The sequence below is a fragment of the Spinacia oleracea genome, chromosome 3 (assembly GCF_020520425.1).
Source record: "Spinacia oleracea cultivar Varoflay chromosome 3, BTI_SOV_V1, whole genome shotgun sequence".
In the NCBI taxonomy this organism is placed as follows: Eukaryota; Viridiplantae; Streptophyta; class Magnoliopsida; order Caryophyllales; family Amaranthaceae; genus Spinacia; species Spinacia oleracea.
This window is the reverse complement of record NC_079489.1, coordinates 67,225,808-67,243,104: the sequence shown is the minus strand read 5'-3', so window position 1 is coordinate 67,243,104 and position 17,297 is coordinate 67,225,808. Positions and strand designations below refer to the sequence as shown.

The 17,297-nt window shown below is 36.1% G+C and overlaps 1 long non-coding RNA gene across 1 annotated transcript; it reads right to left on the bottom strand.

The window, feature by feature from the left end:
• Positions 1–617: 617 nt before the first annotated feature.
• LOC110783503 (uncharacterized) lies at positions 618–17,164 on the bottom strand. Its single transcript, XR_008930584.1, has 2 exons — positions 16,488–17,164; positions 618–877 (listed from the first exon to the last, which is right to left on the bottom strand). It is a non-coding gene; the product is annotated as an uncharacterized lncRNA (long non-coding RNA).
• Positions 17,165–17,297: the final 133 nt, after the last annotated feature.

The window sequence follows — 17,297 nt, the reverse complement described above, 5'->3', positions numbered from 1 at the left end:
TGCGCTGGAGTTCTGTCAGTATGGTCCAACAAGTGGGTTATTTTTATTATTATTTATCTTGGTGTTTGGCTGGCTCCCAACACCCTTCCGTAATGGATATTTATTTTAGTGTTTGGTTGGCTCCCAACACTCTTCCGTATTGGATATTTCTTTTGGGCCTGTTCGAAGCTTATTTTAATTAATCTAGATCTATGAGTCAAGAGTCATGTCGAGAGTGGAGTCTTGTCTTCATGATTAATTGTTTACTTAGTTGGCTTTCGCATGCGATATAATTTATCGTTAGAATGAAGCATGATAGATATAGGATTTCATTCTAGCTTGTTTGTACTCAGCTTTCGCTGATTACGTGCTTTATGTTTTGGTCATGGCCTTTGCCGTAATAACTCTACGATGATCCATAATTTGCACTTGCATTGTTGGGGAGTAGAATATTAATAAACAAGTTTCTAGAGGTGACTTGCAGGCCAAGTAATCTTTCAAGGGGTTGAATGAGAGAGTTTATTTACTCGCAATGTTTAAAACTCTATTTATTTTATTTAGTCTAGACTATAATGATTTAAAATCAGTTTATGAATTTCGCTGAGTAATTCTGGTACTAGCCTTAGCCGCTATCACGGTGGTGGTAATACTATAGTAATTCCTTTATTTTAAGTTGGAAAATGATTTTATAAAAGCAATGAACTATTAGGGTGTTACACCTCGCGTCGTTTTGTTCGGGTAGGTGTAAGAAAATGTTCACCCTGGTCATTCAATTCAGGGGAGGGTACTGAAGATCACTATCTCTCTTCGATCTTCGTGCTCCACTTCCCAAGTCTAGCATCATCCACTCATACAAGCTACCTCCCTCGAGATTACAACATAATCCCATTCTCCTTTTCTGCCACAACATAAGAAATCATTTCATTCAAAAAATCACAAAATAATTTTGCAAAAAAACCAATTAATTCAAATATTGCAACCAATCTATTCAAACTATTATACAGACCTTGCAATTACCCACTTTTAGTACTCGCATAAACCACTACCCATTTTTGCTTAAAACTAACAAAACATGGTCTAAAAAAATAAAGTTAACCATATATATTTCAAAAAGCATATGGAGTACTAATTGTTCCGAGTGTTCTTAGAGTAATTAGTCTTATTCTGCACAACAAGTTACATATCAAAGTATAAAACACATATCAGAATATGAAAATTTGTACCATCTTCTAGTTTCACCACTCAAAAATTGCCAAATGTTCCTACTCGAGTACCACATTCCATAAAACAAGAACATCCATTCTAAAGGTTCCATGTATAACAATAAATCTGAATGTCATCAAAATTCTAACACGTCTAATTCTAGAAGTACCCACTAATATAAAAGGGAAAAACATTTCAACAACTAGATTTTTGTACGTTTTCTCGTCAATTTAATAATCTGGCCAGTAGAAGCAAAGGGAAAAATGACGAGTCCCAAACACCAGAAGCAAGAATGTGACACATAATTTTCTCGCAAAAAACGTTTTTCTAAAATTATATCAACGTCATTTGTTTTTTGTTTTCTATCCTTTTTTATAAACTGTTTATGTATGGCAAAACAAATATTGGAATATAAAGTATGAAAGTTAATAGATACCACATAATAATAATAATAATTTGTTTAAAATGGTTTTGGTAACATTTAATGGATAAATTAGCAAATTAAGTATATAAAATATGTAATAAGTATAGGATGAGAATTGCATTTTAAATGATTAAATGAGAATGTTCAAAATTTATTAATTAATCACTTTATGAGGAAAAATATATTAGTTTTTTATAAATAAATAAAATAATTTTATATATCTATGCGTACACGGAATCTAATCTAGTTTTACCTATTTTATGTGCATTGTGCGTAATTAGATAGAGAAAGTATATTTGCATATAGATATGTGTTTGCAAATACATATCACAACAAAAGGCGAAATAGGAAAAAAGACAAAAAAAATTGAATGGTACTTTTTTTAAAAAGAAATGGTACTTTAAAAAAAAGAATTGGTTGTTATGAAATATAATATGGATGCCTATTATACCCCCGTTAATATCTCCGGAATATTCTAGGGTTTTGCAGAACCCTAACTGTTGTATCCTATATATATCCGGTACTATATGGAATAAGATACACAACACTATTCTCTCTCTTATCTCTCCTGTTTATTTACAACACGTTATCAACATCAAACCCTAACCGACTGAGCAGACAAGAAACAAAGGGAAACCCTAGCCGTCCATCAAAAAGAAAAGCAAGAAAATATCATACAATCCGTGTAACTTTACTTTAACTATTTTATTATTTAAATTTGATCAATATAATCATGGTAAAATAATATTACTCGATAGTTCTGTATTATGGAATTTGCAATTTATATAGTTCAATATGTGCCGCAAATTTACATACTTCGATAGTCTTGATCCATATATATATCTATTGTTTTAATTGGCCGTTTTTTTATTTATTTTAATTATCAACGCAGTTGGCTATTTTTATGATTTGATGTCTCTAAAACAATGTTTCTAAACCATGTACTCGTAGTACATATTATTTTATTTATACAAAGCATAATTATTTTGTATGACATGCGTAATGCATATTATTTTGTTTGTTATGCGTAGTAGTAGTTTTGAGAAGGAACTCTATGGCCCGGTTAGATATTTGTTTTTAGTCTAATTCGATCTACAGAATACATGATTATTGCTCTATTTTATTTTACATCTAAACGTATGCTTCTTATCAAGTTTTAGATTGTCGTTCGAAAACCCTAATTAGTATCATTAACTTGTATAGTGAATGTCGAACCTTACGAAACTTGAATTTGCGACCCTTGATATTACTGGAAAGAACTATTTGTCTTTGGTATTATAAAAGACCTTGGTGAAACAATCAAAGAAGGAAATAAAGCAACATGTCAAAACAAAGCTTAGGCTATGATATTTCTTCGCCATCACCTCTATGAGGGTCTTAAGATAGAGTACTTGACTGTAAAAGATCCACAAGTCCTTTGGAGTAATCTAAAGGAGATGTATGACCACCAGAAAACTATAATATTACTTCACAATTGAAATTATGTGGAGAGAAAATCACTGATGCAGAAATGCTAGAGAAAACATACTCTACCTTTCACGCAAATAACATTGTCCTGCAGACACAATACCGTGAAAAGGGATTTAAGAAATATTCTGAACTTATATCTTGTCTCCTTGTGGCTGAGCAAAATAACTAGATATTGATGAAAAATCATGAATCATGTCCAACTGGTTCTAATCTATTCCCTGAAGCGAATGTGACATCCCATAATGGAAAAGAAAAATATCATGCCAACAATTGTGGTCGAGGACGTGGTCAAGGACGTGAACGTGGACGTGGACGTGGACGTGGATACGGATATGGTTGAGGTCGAGGTCGAGGCCGAGGTGATTCTTTCAAGACCCATATTCCCGCCAGAATTGGGACAATAAAGATGGTAACAATCAAGAAAAAGATAAAAGCAAGAATGTGACCAATGTATGTTATCGATGTGGAGGAAAATGTCATTGGTCTCGTACATGTCGTACACCGAAACACTTGGTTGAACTCTATCAATAATCAATGAAGCAAAAGGAAAAGAAAGTAGAAACAAATCTTGTGTACGAAGATGGCGAAGGTGGCGTTGATTGTGGTGATACAACTCACCTGGAAGTTGCTGATTCTTCACCACCCCTGAAGGGAATAATTAATCCTTAGGGTCGTTTATGGTCATTTAAAGAATAAAACTTTGTTTTCTTGGATTCATCTTATTTTATTTTGGATTTTATTTGTTTGAACTCTGATTTTATATGACATTGTTAAATTTCGATTTTTAAATTATTCTTATATATTATTGTCATTTCATTTATTTGAAGAACATGAATACCCCTCAAGTTCAGTTAGCAATGAATGATGAAGATTTATGCCTAGCGGACAATGCAACTACTAATACCATACTGAAAAGCAAGAGATATTTCTCTCATTTGATAATGAAAGAAACTAGTGTAAGTACTATATCAGGTAGAACAAAGATAACTGAAGGCTCCAAAAGAGCAAATATATTATTGCCTATGGGAACGAAATTTGAAATGATTGATGCATTATATTCTCCCAATTCTCAAAGAAATTTATTGAGCTTTAAAGATATTCGACATAATGGATATCACGTTGAGACAATAAGTGAAGGAAATATTGAATACCTTCACATCACGAGTATTACCCAAGGCACTAAGCATATTTTGGAGAAATTACCTGCATTTTCCACTGGTTTGTACTACACTAAAATCAATAAAATTGAAACATATGTATAGTAAACCAGAAGTTTACAGATAATTTTATTGTTTGGCATAACCGGTTGGGCCACCCCGGTTCAATAATGATCATGCAAAAAACAATTGAAAGTTCATGTGGACATTCATTGAAGAACAAGAAGATTCTTCCTAATGATTTCTCATGTGCTGCTTGCTCACAAGGCAAGTTGATAGTACGGCCTTCACCACCCAAAATAAATTTTGAATCTATCAATTTTCTGGTACGTATACAAGGAGATATTTGTGGGTCAATTCACCCACCGCATGGAACATTTAGATATTTTATGGTTTTAATTGACGCATCAAGTAGACAGACATGTATCCTTGTTATCAACTCGCAACCTAGCGTTTTCGAGACTACTTGCTCAATTCATTAGATTACGAGCACATTTTCCAGATTTTCCTATGAAGGCCATTCGTCTTGATAATGCTGGTGAATTCACTTCTCAAGCATTTGATGATTATTTCATGTCCAATGGGATAAGTGTTGAACATCCTGTAACACATGTTCATACACAAAATGGTCTAGCTGAATCATTAATCAAGTGTCTCCAGTTGATAGCTAGACCATTACATATAAAGTTCAAACTCCCAATCTCTGATTGGGGACATGCTATATAACGTGCAGCAGCATTACTTCTCATCAGGCCAACAAGCAATCAAAATTTCTACCCATCACAATTGGTTTTTGGTCAGGAACCAAATATTTCCCACCTGAAAGTTTTTGGATGTGCTGTATATGTTCCAATTGCTCCACAAGATGGGTCCTCAAAGGATATTAGGAATGTATGTTGGATTTGAATCTCCATCAATAATTAAATATCTAGAGCCACCTACAGGGGATCTATTTAAGGCTCAATTTGCAGGCTGTCATTTAATGAGTTAGTCTTTCCAACATTAGGGGGAGAAAATAAACAACTGGAGAAGTAAATCAATTAGAATGAATTATCATTGTCTCATCTTGACCCTCGTACTAAACAATGTGAATTAGAAGTACAAAAGATAATTCATTTACAAAGCTTAGCAAATCAATTGCCAGGCGCATTTACTGACCCAAATAGAGTGACCAAGTCACATATACTAGCTGTAAATGCTCCAACTAAAATTGATGTCCCAGCAGGACAATATCAAATTGCTAGTGAGTCTACAACACGCCTGAAGCGTGGTAGACCTATTGGTTCCAAAGATAAGAATCCTCGGAAAAGAAAAGGAGCGGCGATTGATAATGGCCAGATCGAGGAAGCAAAGAATTATGAAGGATCTCCAGAAGAGACATTATACATGACGAATGAAGAAATTAAGGTACCTGACAATGAAGAGATCTCAACTAATTATGTCATGTCTGGAATAAAATGGAATCGAAATAAAATCGACGTCGATGAAAATTTTGCATGCAATGTAGCAGTTGATGTTATGGATGAAAATGAGGATCAAGAACAAAAGTCTATTGAAGAGTTTACACAAAGTGATAATTGGAAAAAATGGAAGGAAGCAATTGAGGCAGAATTAAAATCTCTTGCAAAGAGAGAAGTATTTGGACCAGTAGTTCGTACACCTAAAGGCGTAAAACCAGTGGGACATAAATGGGTCTCTGTGCGAAAGAGGAATGAAGATGGAGAAATTGTGCGATACAAAGCACCTTTAGTTGCACAAGGATTCTCACAAAGACCTGGAATTGATTATGAAGAAACTTACTCTCCTATGGTGGATGGAACTACTTTCAAATTTCTTATCAGTCTGGCAATAAGAGAAGGACTTGATTTACGTTTAATGAATGTAGTCACAGCTACTTGTGTGGGCCACTGGACAATGACATTTATATGAAAGTCCCGGAAGGATTTAAACTGCCAGAAGCAGCTAATTCTAGTTCTCGAGAACATTACTGCATAAAATTAAATAAGTCTCTTTATGGATTGAAACCATCAGGGCGTATGTGGTATAATCGCCTAAGTGAGTACTTGCTAAAAAAAGGCTATAAGAATGACCCCATCAGTCCATGTATTTTTATAATGAGATTTGGGGAAGGATTTGTAATAATTGTAGTGTATGTTGATGATTTAAACATTGTTGGTACTCATGAAGAGATTTCACTTACAGTGGAATATTTGAAGAAAGAATTTGAAATGAAAGATCTTGGAAAGACAAAAATTTTCTTAGGGATAAAAATTGAGCACCTAAAGAATGGAATTCTTTTGCATCAAACAACATGCACAGGAAAGGTACTAAAAAGGTTCTCTTGGATCAAGCACATTCGCTGAGTAGCTTAATGGTTGTAAGATCACTAGATGTGGATAAAGAACCATTCCGACCTCGGGAAAATGATGAAGAAATCTTTGGTCCTGAAGTATCATCATTAAGTGCAATAGGGGTATTGATGTACCTTGCTAGTCATACGAGACCTGACATATCATTTACAGTAAATCTATTAGCAAGGTTTAGCTCATGTCCAACTCGAAGGCATTGGAATGGGATAAAACATGTACTTAGTTACCTCCAAGGAACGAAAGATATGGGATTATTCTTTTGTAGCCAGACCAAAGAAGACTTAATTGGCTTTGCAGATGCATGATATTTGTTTGATCCCCATAATGCTTGATCACAAATAGGATATGTGTTCACATGTGGTGGTACTGCCATTTCTTGGCGTTCCATGAAGCAAACTATTGCAACTACTTCTTCTAACCATGCAGAAATTTTAGCTATCCACAAAGCTAGTCGTGAATGTGTATGGTTAGGTCTGTAATTCAACATATACGAGAAGATTGTGGCATATCCACAGGGAAAGAAGCTCCCACAGTTATGTATGAGGATAATGCAGCATGCATTGCAGAACTCAAGAAAGGATACATCAAAGGTGATAGAACAAAGCACATTTTACCAAAATTCTTCTTCACCCACAAATTGCAGAAAAATGGTGATGTACAGGTTCTACAGATTCGTTCAAGTGAAAGTTTGGCAGACCTATTTACCAAGGCGCTTACTTTCAAGAAATTAGTTTACCAGATTGGATTGCGTTGTCTCAAAGATCTCAAGTTATGTAATCATGAGGGGGAGTAGATGTGCGTTGCACTCTTTTTCCCTTAACCATGATTTTTCCCACTAGGTTTTCCTGGTAAGGTTTTTAATAAGGCAGCATCGTACGCACATTAGGAAATATTTTATTTTAAGAGAGAAATTTTATTTTTGTATAATAGACATCCAAGGGGGAGTGTTATGAAATATAACATGGATGCCTATTATACCCCCGTTAATATCTCCGAAATATTCTAGGGTTCAGCAAAACCCTAACTGTTGTATCCTATATATATATATGGTATTATATGAAATAAGATACATAACACTATTCTCTCTCTTACCTCTCCTGTTTATTCACAACAATGGTACATTTTTAAAAAAAATAAATGGTACTTTTTTTTAAAGAAATGGTACTTTACCCTTTCCCTATTTTGTCTTGTTGTTGGATGATATGTGTTTGCAACACTGATGAGCGACATTTATGACGCTCCAAACCTTTATTTCTTTATTATTTTCTTTTAGTTTTCGTTCTTATTTCTTCTTTTACTTATATTTTTAGTTTTAGTTGAATTCCTAATAATTCTTAATTCTTAGTTTAGATCGTTTTTCCTTAGTTTTATTTCTTTTTTATACGTTTATTTTACCTTAGTAGGAACTTGGACAAATTCAAAGGAAGAAAAAGGAATTTAAGCAAGTGGTGCGCCGGCACCAACATCTAAGCTCCGACACCACCTCATAGAAGAGATTCCAGATATTATAGAGTTTGCAGAACGGTGCGCCCGCACCCAAATGGGTGCGCCTGCACACGAAGGGAGATTCCTTTGTAGATTTTTGGCAGAAGCTACTGTAAATTGCCATTTTGAGCTTTCAAGCGAGGTGCGCCCGCACCATAAAGATGTGTGCCAGTACCGATCTCCGTAGCTGACTTCTCATTTCTCTTATGCGCCTTGAAACACATCAGCGCCTCATAGGTGTGCGCCCGCACCCCAATTGGTGAGCCCGCACCTTTATCGTGATTTTGGATTCCTTATTTTCTCTCACTCATTTGTGCGCCCGCTCTGACATCCAGTTTTATTTATTTATTTTGTAGTTTATTTTGTCATTTTTAGGAAAGAGTATAAATACTCAGTTTTTCCAAAATTTTGGGGTATTCCATTATTGTTCTAAGTTTCAGAATTCTTAGAAGTTATAGAGAGAGAAACACTTAGCCTTAGGTTTATTGCCTTTGAAGATCAATTTCAAGTGTAGAATTCTTTTAAGCTTCTAGTAAATTTCTTTCTCCTTAATCTCGATTGCTCTTCAATCTTTGTTGATTTTTTATTTATTTTTGATGATTTCCTCCATACTAAGAAAACCCCAAAAATATGTTTGTTTGATTTTCTTGATTTTAATTTCGTTTTTGATTAATTAGCATGATTCGTTGTTTGATTTCAATACTTAGTTTGCTTTCTATTTCCATGGCTCTTGAGTAATATCTTGCTAGGGGTAGGGGTGAAGCTTGGGTAGTAATTGGGATATTACATGGGAATTCATGATATTGTTGTGATTAAATTGTTACTCGGTAATTAGGATTTCCATGTCTTACTAGATTAGTAGTTGCAAATGCTATTTATAGTTGGTTGATTAGAATGTTTTATGCTAATTTGCCAAGAGATTGAGAATTAGTAGGCATATGGGCTAAACTTGTTGCAATTTTGAGTTTCTCTAGTCTCGAGGTTATGCAAAAGCTTTACATCGGGATTACATGACTAGTGCTTTTTAATCGAAAGGTGATGAAAGCTATATGCGTGGTTTTCCCCCTAATTATCATTTCTTTTCAATGTTTAGTGAACCTTTCGTCTTATCCTAGCGAACCCTTGTTGAACCCCCATTCCCCTAGTTGTTTCCATCTTGATTCTCTTATTAATTAGCCATTAGAATTGTTAGTTTGTTGCAAACCTAATCCCCTTTCCTTTCTAAACTAGCTCGAGCTTTAGTTGGTTGAATTCTTACTCACCATTCTCTTGGGATGATCCCGAAACTTACCACTATAACCAATATATTGTGTAGACTAGGAGTTTATAAATTTGGTTTGATTAAGTGGTATTCGTTAACGACACGAAAATCATCCTATCAAACACATATAAGATAGCCACCTCGCCGAGCTTTAATTAGATATGATATGTACTTCGTAGTTGTAAATATACACGGAACACTTCCCATATCATTACATGCTAGATCACATCACAAATACACAAGCTCTATTTGGCAATTATTTGGTAGATCATTTAACTTAGCTATTAAAAGGTAGTTGTTCTGTATTAGTTGGTTTGACTATTTGATCGAGTTATTTGTTTGTCTAAAATATTTGGTAAATTAGTTGTTAGTTTAATTTTCAAATGACCATTAATGACGTTGAATGAAATGTAGGTTGGTCAGCGTTGTAGTTTTCATCAATATTATGAAAAATTTGTCATTTTACACCAACTTCTTCAAACCTATAATGCAAAAAGCTCATATTTTGGGCTTTTTGGGAATTAGTTTTTATTATCCCAAAACTCTCTTCCAAACGTCTCCTACCAAACACTCCCATTAGCTTTTTGAAACGGTCAAACCTCTATTCACTTCTAAAAACATTTTTTCTCTCTAAACCTAGCTCTCATAACCAAACACCTCTACAATATATATATGGTAACCATGTAAATAATTTTTTGGTCAACTTAAATGAATTGACCACAAATTCTCAATAATCTATAAGAAGTAATACAATGATAAATATATTGTATATATTGTTAATTATAGCAAGTAAAATATCTTGTAAACCCTAGTAGTATCTTTGTATAAATACTCTAGTAAATGAATAAACAAAGCAAGGGATCATTTCTACATGGTATCAGGCCCCTTTCCTGAACCATAATACAGTTTATGCCGTCTTTTCTCTCCCTCCCTTCTTCTTTTGCCCATGGCAGACAACTCCAATCCAACTCTCTCCAATATCAAAAATGTTGTTCCCATTGTTTTGGAGTTGAATAAAGGCTAATACTCTCACTGGAAAGAACTGTTCAAATTACATTGCCATGTGCATCGGGTTATCGATCACATTATTCCGGCTCCTCCTCCGGCAGCTGGCGAATTAGTCAAAGAGAAAACAGTTGCTGAACAATACGAATGGCACCGTCTTGATGCTGTTGTCCTACAATGGATATATGGGACCATCTCTCACGATCTCTTGGGAACCATTATCGTCCCCGACACCACCGCCATGCAGACTTGGGAAAGCCTTTGATTGATTTTTCAAGACAACGAAATCTCACGGGCAGTTTACTTGGAATAACGATTCAACGATGTCAAACTCGACAACTTTCCTAACATGGATGCCTATTTCCTCGAGCTTAAGACTCTTGCCGACCAACTTGCTGGCGTCGGTGCTCTGGTGTCTAATAATAGGCTCATGTTGCGTCTCATTGCAGGGATGAACGCGAATTATGATGGAATGGCAATATCTCTTTCTCGTGCCAAACCAATCCCCCCCTTCACGGAGGCTTGTTCTAGCTTGTGTATGGAAGAACGCTGCAAACCCACCAAGCGGATCACGGTGCGGCCATTGAATCCACTGCTCTCCTTACCACATACGACTCTAACAAACACTCTCCATCCGTAAACTGTCACAATCAGCCTCGAAGGGGAGGTCACAATGGCGGTCTTGGTAATCATGGCCGCAAGAAAGGTGGTCGTGGAAAGAATAGAGGCGGCCACAATAACAGAAATTCCTCCAGGACACCGGCCGCCGACGGTCAGCAGGTGCAGCAGCAGTGGGGATCTTGGCAGTGGGTTCCGCATGTCGGTCCTCCAATGCAATAGAATTGGGCAGTGCCTCCTTGTCCATATCCCATGCAACATCAAGTACGTGGGTCTAGGATTCTTGGTGCAAGGTCCACACAAGCTTATTCTGCTCAAGGCCCACCTACCTACTCTCCCACTAACATAGAGGCGGCAATGCATACAATGTCCCTTCAAGCACTGGATGATGATAATTGATATATGGACACCGGTGCCACGTCACATATTACTGCAAATGGAGGTACTCTCTCTCCTTATTTTAATACGAGCACGAAACATAATATTATTGTTGGCAATGGTCATGAAATTCCAATTCGAGGTTATGGTCATAAGTCTCTTCCTAATCCGTCTCTTCATCTTAAAAATTTCCTTCATGCCCCTAAACTCATCAAAAACTTAATTTTCGTTCGTAAATTTACCATTGATAATAATATTACAGTTGAGTTCAGACGGGGATACATCGAATGCGATGTAATAGCACGGGTGATCTTTATCCTCTTATCTCCACAAATCAAGCCAACCGACCTTCTGCTTCACTTCCTTGTCTTCATCATTATGGCACGACCGATTGGGTCATCCGGGGTCTTTAGTTTTAAATTCTCTCTAAAATAATAAACTTATTGATTGTACTCGGAATTCTTTACCTTTGGTTTGTCGGTCGTGTATTTTGGGTAAACATGTTAATTACCTTTTCTTGATTCAAATTCTCGAACTTTAATGCCATTTGATATTTTCCATAGTGATTTATGGACCTCTCCGGTCTTAAGCTCTTCCGCTCGCAAATACTATTTTCTATTTTTGGATGATTTCACAAACTTCTTGTGGAATTTTCCCTTAGGTGCAAAATCTCAAGTTTTTCTCCGTATTTCTCAAATTTAGCAGCTTCATTCAAACTCAATTTGAATGCACAATCAAGTGTTTTCAATGTGACAATGGCTGGGAATATTACAATGAATCGTTTAAATTATTTTGTTTAAAAAATGGTATGGCTTTCCGTTTCTCATGTCCTCATACATCCTCCCAAAATGGAAAAGCCGAGCAAAAAATTCGAACAATTAATAATTTAATTCAAACTCTCCTTGTGCATTCCTCTAGGACACCCTCTTTTTGGCATCATGCGCTCAAATGGCTACCTATCTTCTTAACATTTTACCTACCAAACTTCTAAACCAAAAATCTCCTACTCAACTCCTTTCCTGTAAAGATCCATCATATTCTCACCTACGAGTATTCGGGTGTTTGTGTTTTCCATTGATTCCTTCCTCCAAAATCAATAAATTGCAATCCCGATCTACTCCATGTGTTTTCTTGGGCTATCCTAGTAATCATAGGGGGTATAAATGTTATGATCTCTCGAGTGGAAAAATTATCATCTCTCGGCATGTATTATTTGATGAGACAACATTCCCATTTTCAAAAATTCACAAACCAACTGCCACAAGTTTGGATTTTCTAAATATGGGAATCCCATCTCCTCTTAATTCACCCCTTCAGCCGGCCCAGCCCACTCCAACCACAATCCCCCTTATCTCCCCTAGCCCAAACCACAAACTCCTCTCTTCCACTGGACCACTCCCCAACGGTCCAGCAACTGCCAGATCACATCAAGTCTCCTCTGTTGGACCAGTCCTCCACGGACAGTCCGCATCCCAGCCCACCAATGAGTTCCTCCCAGCCCAATGCGCCCCGTGTGCCTGCTGCTCCTGAGCGGTCCACACATCGCATGGCCACTCGTTCTTCTCATGGAATATTCAAGCCCAAATGTCATCTTAATTTGACCGCTTCGATGAACGTGTTCTCCCATTCCACATAACCCGAAAGCGGCCCTATCAGACCCAAATTGGAAAGAAGCCATGCTAGATGAATATAATGCTCTTATTAAAAATGAGACACGGGAGTTAGTACCTTGTCATGTTGATGTTAATATTATTCGCTCTTTGTGGATTTTTTTTTTGTCATAAACGCAAATCTAATGGTGATTTTGAGCGGCATAAAGCCCGTCTTGTAGGTGATAGGCAATCTCAACAGGTTGGTGTAGATTGTTATGAGACAATCAGTCTCGTTGTGAAGCCTGCTACTATTCGATCTGTTCTTAGCATTGCATTGTATAAATCTTAGCCCATTCATCAGTTGTATGTAAAAAATGCTTTCTTACATGGTCACTTGTAGGAAACAGTTTACATGCACCAATCTATGGGTTTTCGTGACCCAAATCGTCCAGATTATGTATGCTTGTTGAAGAAATCTCTATATGGTCTGAAACAAGCCCCCGCGGGCATGGTATCAGAGGTTTGCTGATTATGTTTACACCATTGGCTTTACTCACAGCAAATTTGATCATTCTCTATTAATTTTTTATCATGTGCTGAAACAGCTTACATCTTATTATATGTTGATGATATCATTCTCACTGCCTTCTCTGATGCTCTACGACTTCACATTATGTCTCTTCTCAGCTCCGAATTTGACATGAAGGACTTAGGTCTCCTCAGCTACTTTCTAGGCATCGTTGTGACCCGACATGCCGCTGGTTTATTTCTCTCTCAGCGCACATATGCCGAAGAAATCATAGAGCGAGCTGGTATTTCAACTTGTGCCCCTGTTTCGACACCTGTCGAAACTCATCCTAAGCTCAACGTAACCTTAGGCTCCCCTTGCGCTGATCAATCTCAGTATCGATGTCTTATCGGAGCTCTTCAATACCTCACATTCACTAGACCATACATCTCTTATGTTGTTCAAGAGGTTTGTCTCCATAGTCATGATCCTCGTGATGAACATCTTCGCGCCTTGAAACGTATTATCAGATATATTCAAGGTACTCATTCTCTTGGCTTGCATTTATACATATCCCCTACCTCTAGTCTAGTGTCTTACTCGGATGCCGACTGGGGTGGTTGTCCGGATACGAGGCAATCCACTTCTGGGTATTGTGTATTTCTTAGGGATAATCTCATATCGTGGTCGTCAAAACGCCATCCCCTCTCTCCCGTTCCAGTGTCAAAGCTGAATACATAGGGGTAAATAATGTTGTTTCTGAGTCTTGTTGGATACGCAATCTGCTCTTGGAACTCAAAAACCCTATTCACAAGGCTACTTTGGTCAACTATGAGAATGTTAGTGCAATTTATCTTTCCGGAAATCTAGTTCAACATCAACGCACTAAACATATTGAGATGGATATACACTTGGTATGTGAAAAAGTTGCTAAAGGACATGTTCGTGTTCTTCATGTTCCGTCCCGTTATCAGATAGCTGATATTTTCACTAAAGGTCTTCTGCGCGTACTCTTCAATGATTTTCGGGACAGACTAAGGGTATGAGAACCTCATGCTTTGACTGCGGGAGTGTGATAAATGTATTGTATAAATTAACAATTATAGCAAGTAGAATATCTTGTAAACCCTAGTATCTTTGTAAACCCTAGTAGTATCTTTGTATAAATACTCTAGTAAATGAATAAACAAAGCAAGGGATCATTTCCTATATATATATATATATATATATATATATATATATATATATATATATATATAGAGGATGCCTAGAGGGTCACCATGGGCTATGGCGCACCAGGCCACACTATGATAGGGAGTAGAGAACATATGGTCCTCAACATACCATGTTTTTTTGTTGTTTTTTTTTTGACATAGATAGCATGATACTATGTGTAGTTCTAATGATTACTTCTCCAAAGCGTTTTCTATTCCAAATATTGTCCTACTCCTAACTACTTCGTCCTTGAGCATATGCATATAACCCCAACGTCAACTATTAAAGGTCAATTTTCACAAATTTCAAATATCTATATGCACTACAAGTGTACAACATAATTATTGATGGGTACGTAACAAATTCCTATTTTTATAAGTGGACTTTTTGGTGTTTATGTATTGTCTTCAATGTTGACTTTAGCTAATATATTAATGATATATATTTAAGGGTGAGGTTCCGGTGAGAACTGTCTTACGGTGAGAACTCCCCTTAGGGTGAGAACTGCATTGGCCATTTAGTGCGTATTTTTTAAACTGTATATGCATATAATTTGAACTATATGTTACTAGGATGGGTGACCTCCTGGAAGTCTTCGTGTTGCACACCTTTTTCGCCAAATTTCGTTTCCCGTCAAAAAAAAAATTTGAACTATATGTGCATATTTTTTAAACTGTATGTGCACGATTGCTTTTCTTATGTTGTTTTCTAAAAGTGAAAAAAAATGCACATTATACTAAAAAATATGCACCTTTCTAGTTCCTATAACTCAAGTGGATCGAGCTAACTCCCCCAGTAGCTTGTAATTCTCACTACAAGAAAACGACAAATTGACGACTGCTGAAAGTAGTCGTTAAAACAGCTTTTTTGGTCGCAAAAAAATTTACCGACCAAAAGTAGTCGATAAAGGGTTGTCGGTGATAACCTGGTCGGAGTTTGGCCAAATTCCGACTAAAAAGTAGTGAGTAAAAAATTTCGACTACTTTACCGACTAAAGATAGTCGGAAAATCACCGACTAACTAAGTAGTAGGTAAATTACCGACTAAAAAAAAGTGGTCGTAATTCACCGACTAACTTAGTCGGTAAATTACGACCACTTTTTTTTAGTCGGTAATTTACCTACTACTCAGTTAGTCGTAAATTAACGACTCCTTTTTAGTAGTCGTAATTTACCTACTAAAAAAGTAGTCGGTAAAATGATTTTTTTTTAAAAAAAAAAAAATTGAAACCTTACTGGTTTCCATTTGAAGCTTCTACAAGAAAACCAAAACCATCAACTGAAAAATACTAGCAATGGTTTTTATATCTCCAGATTTCAAATCAAACATATAACAAATTGAAATAAAACTCAAAAGTAATCAAAATTTTATATCCCATATGTTAATACAAGTACAGATGATGAAAATTAAAGAATATAAAAAAAGCTCAACCAATTTTGATCTGTCTTGCTCTTCAATTTCTTGTTCTTCTAATAAAAAAAATCTACTTCAATTCTTCAATTTCTTGAAAAAAATTTCCAATAAAAAACTCCAATTTCTTGCTCTTCTATCTTCTTCTTTGAGAAGCATCCAAAATAAACAAAATAAACAAATTATAAAAGTAAAAAAAAATGAAATTCGCACAGATAAATCAATAAAATAACAAATACCAATCAAACCTAAAGCTGGATCCCCTAATAAAAGAAATATATTTTTGAAAGAAGAAAGTCATTAAGAGTGATCAAAACCATCAACTGAAAAACCAATCAACTGAAAAATACCAGACTACTTTTTAGGAAAAAAAACCAATCAAACCCGAAAAAAAGATTAACCCAGAAATTTACCTTGAGTTTATGAATCTCCGCCTACAAGGAGCGAGAAAAGAAATTGGTCTGGAATTCACCCGATCTTCAATTGCGAGTTCGGTGATTGCTCCTTCGAGGTTGGCTCCATATTTGCTTAAAAGGTTGTATCTTCCATAGTTATCGTAACAATTATGGTGAATCTATGAAATTAAGTTTATTTTTGGCAATAATAGAAAGGATGAAATGCATGATGATAAGAAAGGAGAAATGATGAAGAGATTGAATATTATGAAGAACGGTTGGGAGGAGACAGAAAAAAGAGGGAGGTGAGAGAAGAAATTAAGGAGGACGGCTGTGAGTAGGAGTGAGAGGAGGGTTGTTAAGGTTTTTTTCTCTTTTATATGGCTAGGGTTAGGGGGGGAGGAAGCCCAAAGTAAACAAATGTAATAAATTATACCGACTAACCTACGATTTTCGGGAAAATAAATTAGCCATACAGTCGGCAAACGTTTTAATATAGTCGGTAATTTACCGACTATTCTAAAAATAGTCGGTAATTTACCGACTACCCTAAAAAATGGTCGGTAATTTACCGACTACTCTAAAAATGGTCGTTATTTTACCGACTACCCTAAAAATGGTCGTTATTTTACCGACTACCCTAAAAATGGTCGGTAATCACCGACTACTTTTTAAATGGTCGGTAAATAATTTTTTAATGACTACGTTTATAGTGGTCGTTAATTTTAGTCGGTAACAGCCCGGTTTCTTGTAGTGTCTTTCATGGCCTATGAAGTGTCAGTTATGACATTATAGCCTTATTTTTGGCCTTCGACTGCATAATTTCCG